General features: G+C 33.1%; 1 long non-coding RNA gene across 1 annotated transcript; it reads right to left on the bottom strand.

Moving 5' to 3' along the window:
* Positions 1-10,498: 10,498 nt before the first annotated feature.
* On the bottom strand, positions 10,499-12,092 carry LOC112734796 (uncharacterized). The gene is made up of 2 exons (XR_003168441.2): positions 11,650-12,092; positions 10,499-10,991 (listed from the first exon to the last, which is right to left on the bottom strand). It is a non-coding gene; the product is annotated as an uncharacterized lncRNA (long non-coding RNA).
* Positions 12,093-13,046: the final 954 nt, after the last annotated feature.

Genomic DNA, 13,046 nt, shown 5'->3' with positions numbered 1-13,046 from the left:
TTTAGTATGATTTAGTATGATTTATTACTTTTGTTTCCAATTCTATATATATGGAGAATTGGTTTGTTAGCAGCATGACAAAATAGCACAATTACAGCAGGACAATTCATAACCGAAGGGTTTTTGAAGGTAAATATAAAGAAATAGTTAAGGTCATTGATTACTAGAAGTTGTGCTATTGTTCCAACAATGATAGCTGCTATAGTTTTTAATACATCAGAGAGTTCATTAGATACTATGAATGAATGGCTGAATGTGGTTCAGTCAATTCAGATTCCTTTTGCACTCATTCTACTTCTTACATTGGTGTCTAAAGAAGAGGTAATGGGAACTTTTAGAATAGGCCCAATTGTAGAGGTAAGCTTTGTTTGCATTCTAACTTTTGTAGAATTGATTTTGATGTATTCGAACTTTTAGAATAGTGATTTCTTCCTTCCAAAAGATAGATGATTCTAAATATATCATGTTATGACTTTGTGAGGTAGTATAGTAGTATTTTTTTTGAATTGATTGAAAAAATCGAACAAATCCAATCAAACAAAACCAAACTAATTTTTTGATTTGGTTCGGATGGCTTTGATAAAAAAATCGAACTAAATTGAACCGCAGTTTAATTAAACGATCGGATCGAATCGAGTGACTTTTTACTCAAAAGCCGAACCAAACCTGAACACTTCTATAATATGCTATAGATTGGTATAACTTTAATCACCTAAGAAATTCCTAATATACTTTTATTATTATTATTATTATTATTATTATTATTATACAACTTTGTAGTGGAAATACTGAAGAAATTAAAAAGAAGAGAATGAAAAAAAAAAAAGAAGTTAGAAAAAAAACTTTCCCATCTCAAAAATAATTAATGAATTCTTGATCGCAATCTATTTTAAAGCATGGATATATATATATATATATATATATATATATATATATATATATATATATATATATATATATGAAGAAGGAGAACAACCACCAAATTTAAAGGGTGGCAATGGCATTAAAAGCCCAAAATAGCAAAATCGTTATTTTTTTAATTATAAAAAAATTATATTATGCATATTTAGTATTATTTTTGAGAAATTTATTCAAAACTTAAAAAAAAAAGAGAAAAATGACATTTAAAAAAAAATTATTTTATTACTCTTATTAAAAAAAGAGATAATTGTTGAAACACTACTATTTTTACACAATATTTCATTTGAATCATTTGCGGCATATTCTTTCAGGTATTTTTTTTACTCTTTTTATTATTAAATTTATATTTAATATTGTGTGTGGTATGAAATCTCAATTTCAATTCTATTTTTTATGTGGTTTTATTTTTATATAACTTATTTTTTTATAGTTATTACAGCAAGTTCTTAACTCCAATAAAGGATAAAGGAGGGAGTTTTAGTAGGAGTAGCAAAAATAAAAAACAACAACAAAATATACATGACACACATTTTATATTTGTTTTCTATTTTTACCTATTATATCATATACAATAAAACACTAAATACTAACTACATAATATTTTTTTTTAACATTGTCATCAATATTACACTTTTTATTTTGCATATTGGATTGATATTTGATAATGGTGTTTTTCTTTATTATGGATTGTTGGGTTATTAATCTCAAATGTGCATCGTGTAATTAGGATACAAAAATTGGATCCTTTGATTTTTTAGAAGTACAAAAATCAGAACCTCTAATTTTTAATTCAACAAATTAAAAATTTTTAAGGTTAAAAAAAAATGATTTCTATACTTTTCACAATTTTAAAAAATCTCAAAATTATAATGATGAAGGAAATCACCCATCTCACCTCCTAACCTCCAATCTTAACTAGATTAGCAACCCGATTATGGTGAAAATAGCTATGAATCCACTTTGGTTGATCGAATATACACTTCTTATTTTCAAAGAGTCTAAAAAAAAATAAGTACAAAGCTTATATCATATTTAAATTAACTTCAACTCATAAATAAATGGTACATAAATTATTTATACTAATGAAAAAAAAAAACATTCATAACTTAGATAATGTGACACTAATACATAACACAAAATTTATTATTCTAAACAATATAAAACTTATATTTTTTATTATAATTAACTAATATAATTAACTTACTAACTTTATTTGCTCTCGCATTAACATTATCAATAGAAAATAATTAAAATATGCAATCAAACACATAAATTGTGCAAGAAATAGGTGGGGTGGGAAGCAACTTTCCGTTTTTTTTTACTGAAGTTGGGCTTCTACACTATTTCTCAGGATTAGGGCTTCTCATTCATTTCTCGTGTGAAGACGTTTCATGATATTTATTATTAACCCAATTCCTTAATTTTTTGGTAAACTGAGATTTAAGTGTTTGGATTCATAAACCCATCCCAACGAACAAAAGATAAACACCTCCAACAGTTCAGGTCCAAAAAAAAAAACACCTCCAACAGTTCTGTTAAAAAAAAAAAAACACCAAAAAAATGAAAAACAACCTTGTCAACCGAGGACATAAATTGGGAAAAGAAAAATTTTTTCTTTATACATGCTAAAGATCACAAAAAAATAAAAAATTGACAAAATTTATATATAAAACAATTCTTCTTGTTGTATTGGCTATATATTATATATTTTTAGGCGATCATATATAAATATATTTAATGTTTAATTTATTTTTAATATATATTTTATATTTTAATATATATTTTATACAAATAATTAATTTAATAATTATATATATATATATATATATATATATATGTATTTTGTCCAGTTAATTGTGATTGTAAAAATGGAATCAAATATTGTGATGAATCAATATCATATTTTCTATATATGCAATAATCGACTAAGTTTAAAGTGATAATTATAGATGTCGCCATGTCGGCATCCAAATACTCATGGTAAAATTTTGCCTCTTTTAAAAAGATCTCACAAAGATTATATTATATGCTTAGAATCCAAACTTTTGGGATAATATTTTTTTTTTGAAGAAAGTTTTATATTAAATAACAAGGCCCAAAATATCTAAATGGACCTGATTACAAATCTCTAAGGGAGTTTTTTCCAGCCATATTAAGTTTGGTCTGGTAAGTGCCAAATTTGCTAGTGAGTGCGCTACTAAATTACCTCCTCTTTTTACATGTAAAAATTTGTAAAGCCTAAACCTATTCAAAAGAGCTTTACATTTTGCTATGATGGTGCCAAAAGGACCAGTAAAGCTATGTGTTGAGACTAAAGCTTCTACAACTCAAATGTTATCACCTTCTATTTCCAAATCAAAAAAACATCATTGGGCTGCTATATTCAAGCCCATGAATATTGCCATTGCCTCTGCTTCCATAACTGAAAGTAAGTAATGAGTCTCCAACGTGGCAGCAGCCATAACTACCCCCTCCCAATCTCTAATTACCACACCTACACCACCAGTCTTCCCATTAATCACCACCGCATCAACATTCATCTTGTACTGTCCAGGGGGGGAGCGATCCAAGTTCTTGGGCTCAAGCTCCCAGGAGGCGTCTTTTGCATTGCCGTCGAAGAGTGTACGGGGTAGATTGCGTCAATGAGTGCTTTTTGAGCTTTTTGGAGGAGATCTTTCGGTGCCGTTTGAATATGCTCAAAGACAAGTTTGTTCCTCTCTTGCCAAATACTATGGAGCACACATACAAAAAAATCACTCATTTCCTCCCCAATTTTGACCACCATGGAACGAATCCAATCTTGGAGGAGAACTTCAGTCGCCGCTTCTGTCCTTAACGTTAGGGGCGAGATAAACCAGAGCCTTTGTACCCACTCACAGTCTCTGAAAAGGTGAGTATCTGATTCCTCCTTTTTCCAACATCTAGGGCAAATTTCTGAGCATCTAATTCCTCTCCTCTGCAAATTGTTACATGTAGGTAGCGATTTGTTCATCAACCTCCATATAAAGTTTTGGGTTCTTAAGGGAATTTTCATCTTCCAAAGCTTTTTCCAAAATTGTTGCTCTGTTTGGATTGGTGCACTGTTGCTCTCTGGTCCCTTGTTGTGGCTTCTAATCATATGGTATGCTCCTTTTACCTCATACTCTCCTCTCTTGTTGAATTTCCAACAGTAGTTGTCATGTTGTGCCTGATTGTTTATGGGGATAGCTAGAATTTGTTCAGCTTCAAAAGGTAGAAAGGTATTTCTGATTATGTCTTGGTTCCAGCTTCTGTCTTCTATATTGAATAGGTTGTCCACTGTAGCTTCCTTGTCAAAACCTGTTCTAGTACTCCATACCTTAAAACCGTTTTGGTTAGGAAGCCACGAATCACCCCAAATTCTCACATCTTTGCCTGAACCGATCTGCCAAAGTCCACCCAGTTCCAAAACCCATTTTGCCCCCCAAATACTCCTCCAAGTATAACTAGGATTGAAACCTATGTCTGCACATGTGAACTTCTTTCTTGCAAAATACTTTGCCTTCAACATTCTACCTGTTAGGGATTCTGGGTTTTTAATTAGGCGCCATCCCTGCTTGGCCAAAAGCGCTTGGTTGAACATTTCAAAATTTCGGAACCCCAATCCGCCTTCATTCTTTGCTTCACACATCTTATCCCACGCCACCCAATGAATCTTCCTCTCTCCCTCTTTACTTCCCCAGTAGAAATTGCTGATGATTCTTTCCAAATGGTTGCATAGGCTCTTTGGTAACTGAAAACAACCCATTATGTAGGAAGGAATTGATTGCGCCACTGACTTAATTAAGACTTCTTTCCCCACCTTAGATAGCGTTTTTCTTTCCATCCTTTTAGCTTCTTCCAGGTCCTATCTTGGACGAACTCAAAAATCTTCTTTTTGGACCTCCCAACAACTGTTGGGATTCCCAAGTATTTTGAGTGATTTTCCACTGCCTTAATATTCAACCAATCTTGGATAAGAATTTGTCTGGTAGGAGGCACATTTTGGCTAAAGGAAATCTCTGACTTGTCCAGGTTAATTCTCTGTCCTGAAGCTAGTTGGTAGGCTTTAAGAATCTCCACTACTGTCAAGATGCTTTGATCTGATGTTCTGAGAAAGACTATACTGTCGTCAGCAAATAACAAATGAGATATTTCTGGGGCTGATCTGGCTATCTTGATGCCTTGAATGGCTTTTCTTTCTTGTGCTCTCCTCAGAAGACCGGAGAACACTTCCGCACACAAAATGAATAGATAAGGAGATAGTGGGTCCCCTTGTCTGATTCCTCTCCCGGGTTTAAACTCTTTTGATGGGCTCCCATTGAGTAGAATAGAGAAAGTTACCGAGCTTATACACCTCCATATGAGGTCTAGCCATCGTTGCGGAAACCCCATAGCTCTCATCACTTCAATTAAAAAGGCCCACTCCACCCTATCGTATGCTTTCTCCATATCTAATTTCAGTCCCATGTAACCTTTGCTCCCATCCTTTTTTTTCTTTATGAAATGGAATATCTCATAGGCTGCTAAACCATTATCAGTTATAAGTCTTCCGGGGACGAAGGCACTTTTGATATTCTCCCACAATTTCGGGTAAAATAATCTTCAATCTATTCGCAATCGTCTTAGTGACAATCTTGAATAGCACATTGCAAAGTGATATTGGTCTGAAATGTTTTGTGTGAGTTGGATTTCTAGTCTTTGGGATTAGACATATATGAGTTTTATTTACCTCTGCAGGATCTGCTCCATTATTCAACACATCAAGAGTCCAGCTGGTCACATCTTCCCCAATTATGCTCCACATTCTCTGATAAAACAGTGTCGGCATTCCATCCGGGCCTGGCGCCTTGGTTGGGTGCATTTGGCTAAGAGCCTTCTTTACTTCTTCTTTTGAGAAGTCCTCTTGGATAATGCTTAGCCTTTCATTTGAAATTCTGTCCCTAACAACTTCAGTGACTTCCTTCACATTTTCAACCCCTTCCCCCGCAAAAAGAGACTCAAAAAATTCTGTTATAACCACTTCTATTTTCCCTTCCTCCTCATGAACAACTCCAGTTGCATCTGTAATTTTTTGGATTCTGTTTCTCCTCATCCTTTGTGTGGCTTTTTGATGAAAGAATTTTGTATTGCGGTCACCAGCTTTCAACCATGAGGCTCTCGACCTTTGCGCCCACCAAATCTCTTCTTGTTTTAGCAGCTCATCTAGTTCTCCTTGCAACATCTTTGCTTTAGCCACTACTTGTTCTGTTTGAGGCCCTTGCTGCACATCATCTAGTCTCTTCTGTTTTTCTACAATCACCTTTAGAATTTGTCCGAACTGATTCTTCCCCCATTCTTCCAACGATTTACTACAAATTTCCAGCTTCCTCTTTACTCCACTTCTGCCCGGGATCCAAGATCTTTTGACAATTTCTTCACACTCTTCTTTTTCCAGCCACACTTCTTCAAATCTGAACTTCTTTACCCTCTTTTTCTTGAAAGTTGAATCTCCCACCATATCTATGAGAATTGGACTATGGTCAGACCTATATCTTTGCAAATGTTGTACCACCGCTCTAGGAAAAGCCTCCTTCCAACTGATATTTGCAGTGGCTCTGTCTAACCTTTCCTGTACATTTTGATTCCCTCCTTGACTGTTTGTCCAAGTAAATGCGTGGCCAACAAACCCAAGGTCCAGTAGTTCATTTGTTTGAAGAGCCTCCTTGAAACCTCTTGTTTGTGAAAATGTCACCGGCAATCCTCCTTGCTTCTCTTTTTGTTCGAGCACTTGGTTGAAGTCCCCAAATACCATCCATGGCATATTGTTTGCTTGTCCTAGAGATCTTAAGAGTTCCCATGATTTGTGCTTGTTAGTTGTTTCTGGACATCCATAGAATCCTGTGGCTCTCCATTGCCTGCTGTCCCCTTCTTCTTTAACTAACATATCAATGTGGTTTAGCGACATTGATTTTATCTCAACTGTTAGCTCCTTCCCCCATATGACTGCTAGTCCTCCCGATCTATTCCTGCCTTCCCCGTTGCAATCCACTCCTATAACATTCTCCAAACCTCCTCTTCTCCTCAGAGTATTAATTTCATTAGTTTTCTTCCTTGTTTCCATTAGGAAGACAAGATTGGGATCTTTTTGTTTCAAGAGCTTATTAAGAGCTCTAACTGCCCATGGGTTCCCAAGCCCACGACAGTTCCAACTAACAAGCTTCATTGGTCTTGGCAGGGTTGCTTAGCAACCACTGCCGTTGGTGGGTTTGATCGGTGCTTCTTTGTTTCCTTTTCTTCCTCTTCAATCTCCATAGGTACTTCTGCTTCCAGCTTCCTCTTTGCATCTGTATTCATTTTTCCTTCTTTGTTTGAGTTGTTGTTTTCTGATTCTCTGGCTCTTCTTTTCCATCTTTTCCTTTCCTCTTTTCCCTGTACCTCTGTCGTGTTTTCCTCTTCAATGCTTATCTCTTCATTTCTGGCTTCTTCCTTTGGCTTCTCTCCTTCTTTTGTTTCTTCTTTGTTTTGTTGTCTCGGTGATTGGCTTGTTTGTGTTTCTTTGTCTTCCTCCATTCCTTTCCCTTTTTTTTCATTCTCTTTTCCATTATCTTTCTTATTTGTTTGCACTTGAGTGAGGGCTTTGTTGTTGCTTGTGTTTGGCTTGGATTGTCTGTTATCTGCTACTGTTAGATTAGCCAGTCTGTCTAACAATCTTTGTTGACTCTCTTTTTGTTGGTTTCTCCCATCTTCTTCTGATCTTGTTCCTTCCCCAGCTTTCCCTTTATTTTCCCGACTGTCACTGACCCTTATCCCCATGGTATCAGCTCTTATCCAAGTTCCAAGACCTTTGGATTTTTGTTTGCTCCCATCTTCTTTTTTTTCTGCCTCTTCACATGTTCCTTCATCATGTCCCAATCTGCCACAGAAATAACACAAAGTGGGAAGTTTTTCATACTTAAAGTCTACCCAAGCTATCCCATCTTCCTTGCTTCCTATGTTTGTTCCTCTCTTGATTGGTTGGTTTACATCTAGTTTCACTTTTGCTTTGATAAATAGCCCCTGTCCATTACCTCCATCATATAGGTTGCACTCTAGGACTTCTCCTGCCACTGCTGCTAGCTTCCAACCCAGTTTTATTGTTTTACAATGCTCCGGTATATTCCAGATCTGGACATTTACCTCTGGTTTAGTGAACTCCATTTCCTCTATGTTTATGTTCCTCTCCCACTTCTCCATTATCAGCCACGAGTTCCTAAATATTCATGGGCTTCCTCTTAGTACTCTCTTCATGTCTCCTTCTTTCTTGAAGAAAAACTGGTAGATTTTGCTTTGGATCTCTTTCATCTGAAAGCCCTCAGGTTTCCTCCATATGTTATACATTGCATTTTGAACCCAGCTAGGGTTGATAGTCTTCTCAGTTAATAGCTTCCCCACAATACTATATTTGCATTTTTGGACTCCTTCAGCGATATCTTCTTCATCATATGTTACAAATGATTCTTCCTCTTCTTCATATGTATCTTTTGGTTTTGGATTTTCTGTTCTATTTACTGATGTAGATGCTTCCATTACAGGCTTTGATCAGCACTTGCCGCAAACACACGATTAAGTACAATCGGATCTGGTTCACGATAGTGTATACGGATTTTCTATCACTACCCTCCACAACTTTTGGGATAACATTGAAAGCTGGAAGACAGCCTTATATTCATCCAACATCTACTAAAAAATTTGAATAAGAATCTAATTTAATTTGACTAGTTATCAAATCATCTACTCATTCTGATTTGCATATCTTTCCCAGCAAATGAAGCTAAGGATGATGTATAGTCAAACAAGGTCAATTCTATTAAAATTGTCGAAGTTATTTTTTATGGTAACTTTTAAATATTAAAAAATAATTTATTTTTATATTTTTTAATTTAAATATTAAATTTTATCTCATTTTAGTAAGTTAGACAAATATATATAGGCACCATAGTATGTACCGTCAAACAAACTACTTTAAATTAAATGAGATACAAAAAAATACTAAATTATGAAATAAATTTTCTATCTATTATTTGCTTCTTTTAAAGATTTTATTTTTGAATTAAAAAATATAAAAAGTTAACTTTTAAATTAGTCAATATTAACCAATTATTTTTTTGTTATTGTAAAATTATCTTTTTACCCTTATTTTTTTAAAGATTTAGAATTATAATTTAGGATTTAGAATTTATTATTTAAAATTTATAATAAAAATAATTTTAAAAAATTATATGAAAAAATTAGTTATTTAGTTGAACTCTTTTGAATTAAAGAAAAATTGTTTACAATTAATGATATAATTTTTAATTTTCATATATTATTATTCAATTAATGAATATAAAAACAATTATTTTTATTAATATATCATTATATAATTAAATATCTTAAAATAACTATTTACATTAACAATAGATACACATTAATTTCTCTTAAAAAAGTTTGTTCCATTAAATACTCAACACAGAACACTTCAACAATTGCATAAAAAATGTAATTACAAAATAAAATAGCAGTGTATATATATATATAGGGGATCATTAATCCGTTCCACGACGGAACAGGATTAGACCAACTATAAAAATAATAGCATAATCAATTTTCTTTGACTAAAGAACAAATGGTTCAACAAAAAAATTAGATAATAATATCTCTGGTGGGAAGACTAATTAATAGTAATAATTACTAGCAGAGTAGTGTATGTGTAGTTGCTAGCTAATTGTCCAGTAATACCAAAGCGTTGTTGATGATTATAATAATAGATAAAACCTCATCAGCAAATTAAACAGCTGGACAAATTTGTGCTAATGATTAATTAGAAGTGAAGAATAAAATAAATAAAATAAGAAGAATAGTAAGAATGCAACTTTTTAGTAATCATTTTATTTATGTTCTTAACATTTTATTTATACTTTTTTTTTAAAATTCAGTGTAAGACTTATTTATAGAAAGATAATAAAACGTGAGAGACATCAATAAAATATCCCAACATTAAGGATATAAATTTAAAATTTAATATCTCAAATGATAAAGACTAAAAAATCATACTTCATTTTTTATTATTACTGTCAAAAAGAACTACTAATTCATCAAATGCTATTACTATTTTTAAAATTATTATGCCTATATACAAAAGGTCAATCGATAACTTAATAATTACATATATATATTGATTTATAAATTTTTTATTTAAATTATTAGTTATTAGAATAATTAAATTTATAATAAATAAATAATTAAACTTATTTACGTGAGTATAATAGTTAGTATTTTTATATACAATAATTAATTGATAGTTGATTTTTTGTATTTACATATCCTTAATCCAAATTCATTTGTAGAGATTCGAAAAGGCCAGGTCATTAGGGTCAAAGTAATTGTATTTTTCAAACCGTATTGGGATTGCATCCATTACTATAAGTATCAACAAGGTTCTGAAAACCAAACCGGTCATCGAACCGTTCTGGATACTGATTTACTGGTTCATAGGTTTAATCGGTTTGACCGTGGTTGAACCGTAAAAACCGTTTTATAATAAAATAATAATTAAAATATAAATAAGCACATGAAAATATAATTATAGTCTAATCTAAACTTTAAAATATCATTCAAATTAAAAGTACTACATAAACCAAATGTTATAATCTCATTCAAATACAAATTCAAAGTTCAAAAGTCAACAAACAATCAATCAAACATAACATAGCAGCATCAAAACGATTCAAGTTTGTCATCAATCATCAAAATCCTCCATAATTTGCTGCAGATTTGCCTCATTGAATTGTCACAAGTGCAAATAAATAAATGGAGATGCTCAACAACAATCAAACCTTCATTTCCACTACATTAATTATTCTTACAAAATTCAAAACTAGTGGTACAATTTCTTATAAAAGAAATGTCACAAGTGCAAATAAATAAATGGAGATGCTCAACAACAACTGGCACACAATTAAAAAAGAAGACTCAATGAATTGAAGAACTGAACATAATATAATGTAGCCATTCTTATCTTTAATTTGTTGATCCAACCGCAATTTTAATTTTCTCTTAGTCCTCACTCTGTTCTACATTGAGAAAATGAGAAGCATTATTTCAAAACTTGTTCTTATTATTTTTGTAACCGTAACACTTGATCATCATGTTGTGGAATGCCGCACTCTTAACACTCTGAACAAGTACAACATCTCAGGTTCAAAAAATTCTTTGTTCACAAAATCATCACAAAATCAGTTCATATTTCATCACAGTTTCATGACTTTCATCACAGTTCACAGAGTTCACAGTTTCATGACTTGCATCACAGTCTAGCAGTTCACAGTGTCACAAAATCAAAGATCACAAAACCATGTCACAAAATCAGAGTTTACAAGATCAGACTTCACAAAATCATGTCACAGAATCAGAGTTAACAAAATCATGTCACAAAATCAAAATTCAGTTCACAAAATGAGTTCAGAAAATCAAAGTTCACAGTTTCAGAATTCAGAGTTCATCATGTCACAAAATCAAAGAGCTACTCAATGAACAGAGTTCACAATATCAGATTTCATCACAGCATCAGAGACTCAGAGTTCATCACAGTATTCACACTTCACAGTATTCAGATTTCAGAGTTCATCACAGTTTTCAGAGTTCATCAAAGTATCACAGTATCACAGTATTCAGAGTTCATCACAGCTACTCAATGAACAATAATAAGTTCATAACTAAAATTTCAATTACCTGGAACTCGAAGGCTTTCTCTCAGAGCTCGAAAGGAACCTTCAAGCTTCAACGCGGAGTCGAGTGGTGACGGAGAGTGGGAGAGTGGGAGACAGACAGCGACGCCGACTCGAGTGGTGACGGAGCTCACTTCGCGGTGGAGCTCACTGCGCGACGGAGCTCACTGCCGTGTGGCCGTGTGCGCCGGTGAGATCGTGATGGGTGATGGCGTTCTCTCCTTCTCTCTGAAGTCTGAACCTTGATGAACGATGAGAATGGTGATTGGTGAAGCTGAACTGTGAAATGGGAAGGGCGAAGGCATTACCGCATTAGGGATTCAGATTTGAGATCTCACTTTCAGAAAATCAGAAGAGAGAAAGAGAACAGAGAAGAAGAAGACTACCCTCACTCCCTCAACGTTGCCGTTCATCACATTGTTTTAGCCATTTAGGGTTAAACTTTTCCAGAGCTCCAAACGGCAGCGTTTTGCTGCTGTGCTAAAAAACCGGCCGGATAACAGTTCGGTTCGACCGACCGGTTACCGGCCGGTTCACCAATTTAATATCTCTAACATTCCCCCTCAAGCAAGAGCCTCTCTTTTGGGTTTGTTTGATTTTCTATTCTTTTTCACTTTTTGGGGTTCTCCAAGGATCGAACTATTGACCTTTCGGACATAGAGCTCTAATACCATGTCATGAAACCACTCATCCCAAAAGCTTAAACTGATAGGAGAAGGTAATATTAATGGTTATATCTCTAACAGTGGGTTAATTAAATTATAAGAAATGTTAAAGAATTATTATAATTTATTTTTTTGGTTATTATTTAATTATTAATTTAATTTTTAGTCTAATAAATAATATTTTTAAATTATAATATATATGATCTTAGGGAGAATCCAACAGAAGTGCCAATCCACCTAAGAGTTGAGGTAAGGTTGCCGGGTGGATGTTCCCATGGCTTAAGCTTAACACTTCACTCCATGCATGCCTTTGTCTCTTCTTTCTCTCCTATGTCCCCTCTTTTATGCTCTCTACTTTCCCACTTTTTTAAGTAGGTTAATTTTATGGTTTTTATAAGTTAATGTCTAAATTTTATCTAATTTATTTTTTATAATAAATTTTAATTTTTTAAAAATTATTTATTTTTATATTTTTAAATTTAATATTTTTTTAATAAATAAGCACCATTTTTTAAACATCATAACATTTACTTTCTAATTAATCCCTTCTTCCCTTTTCTCTCACTACACACGTTTTTGTGTTACATTGGAACTTGCTAACACAAGGGAGAGCCATTATTTTATGGCGGGGAAAGGAAAAACCAACAAATTAAAGCATTATTTTTTGGGAGTCATTTAGATAAAAATATTTATTTAATAATTAAAATTTAATATATATAATTAATTAAATTGTATT

This window comes from Arachis hypogaea, chromosome 2, assembly GCF_003086295.3.
Source record: "Arachis hypogaea cultivar Tifrunner chromosome 2, arahy.Tifrunner.gnm2.J5K5, whole genome shotgun sequence".
Taxonomy (NCBI): Eukaryota; Viridiplantae; Streptophyta; class Magnoliopsida; order Fabales; family Fabaceae; genus Arachis; species Arachis hypogaea.
Note: the sequence above shows the minus strand (reverse complement) of the source record. Positions and strands in the feature narration are given on the sequence as shown.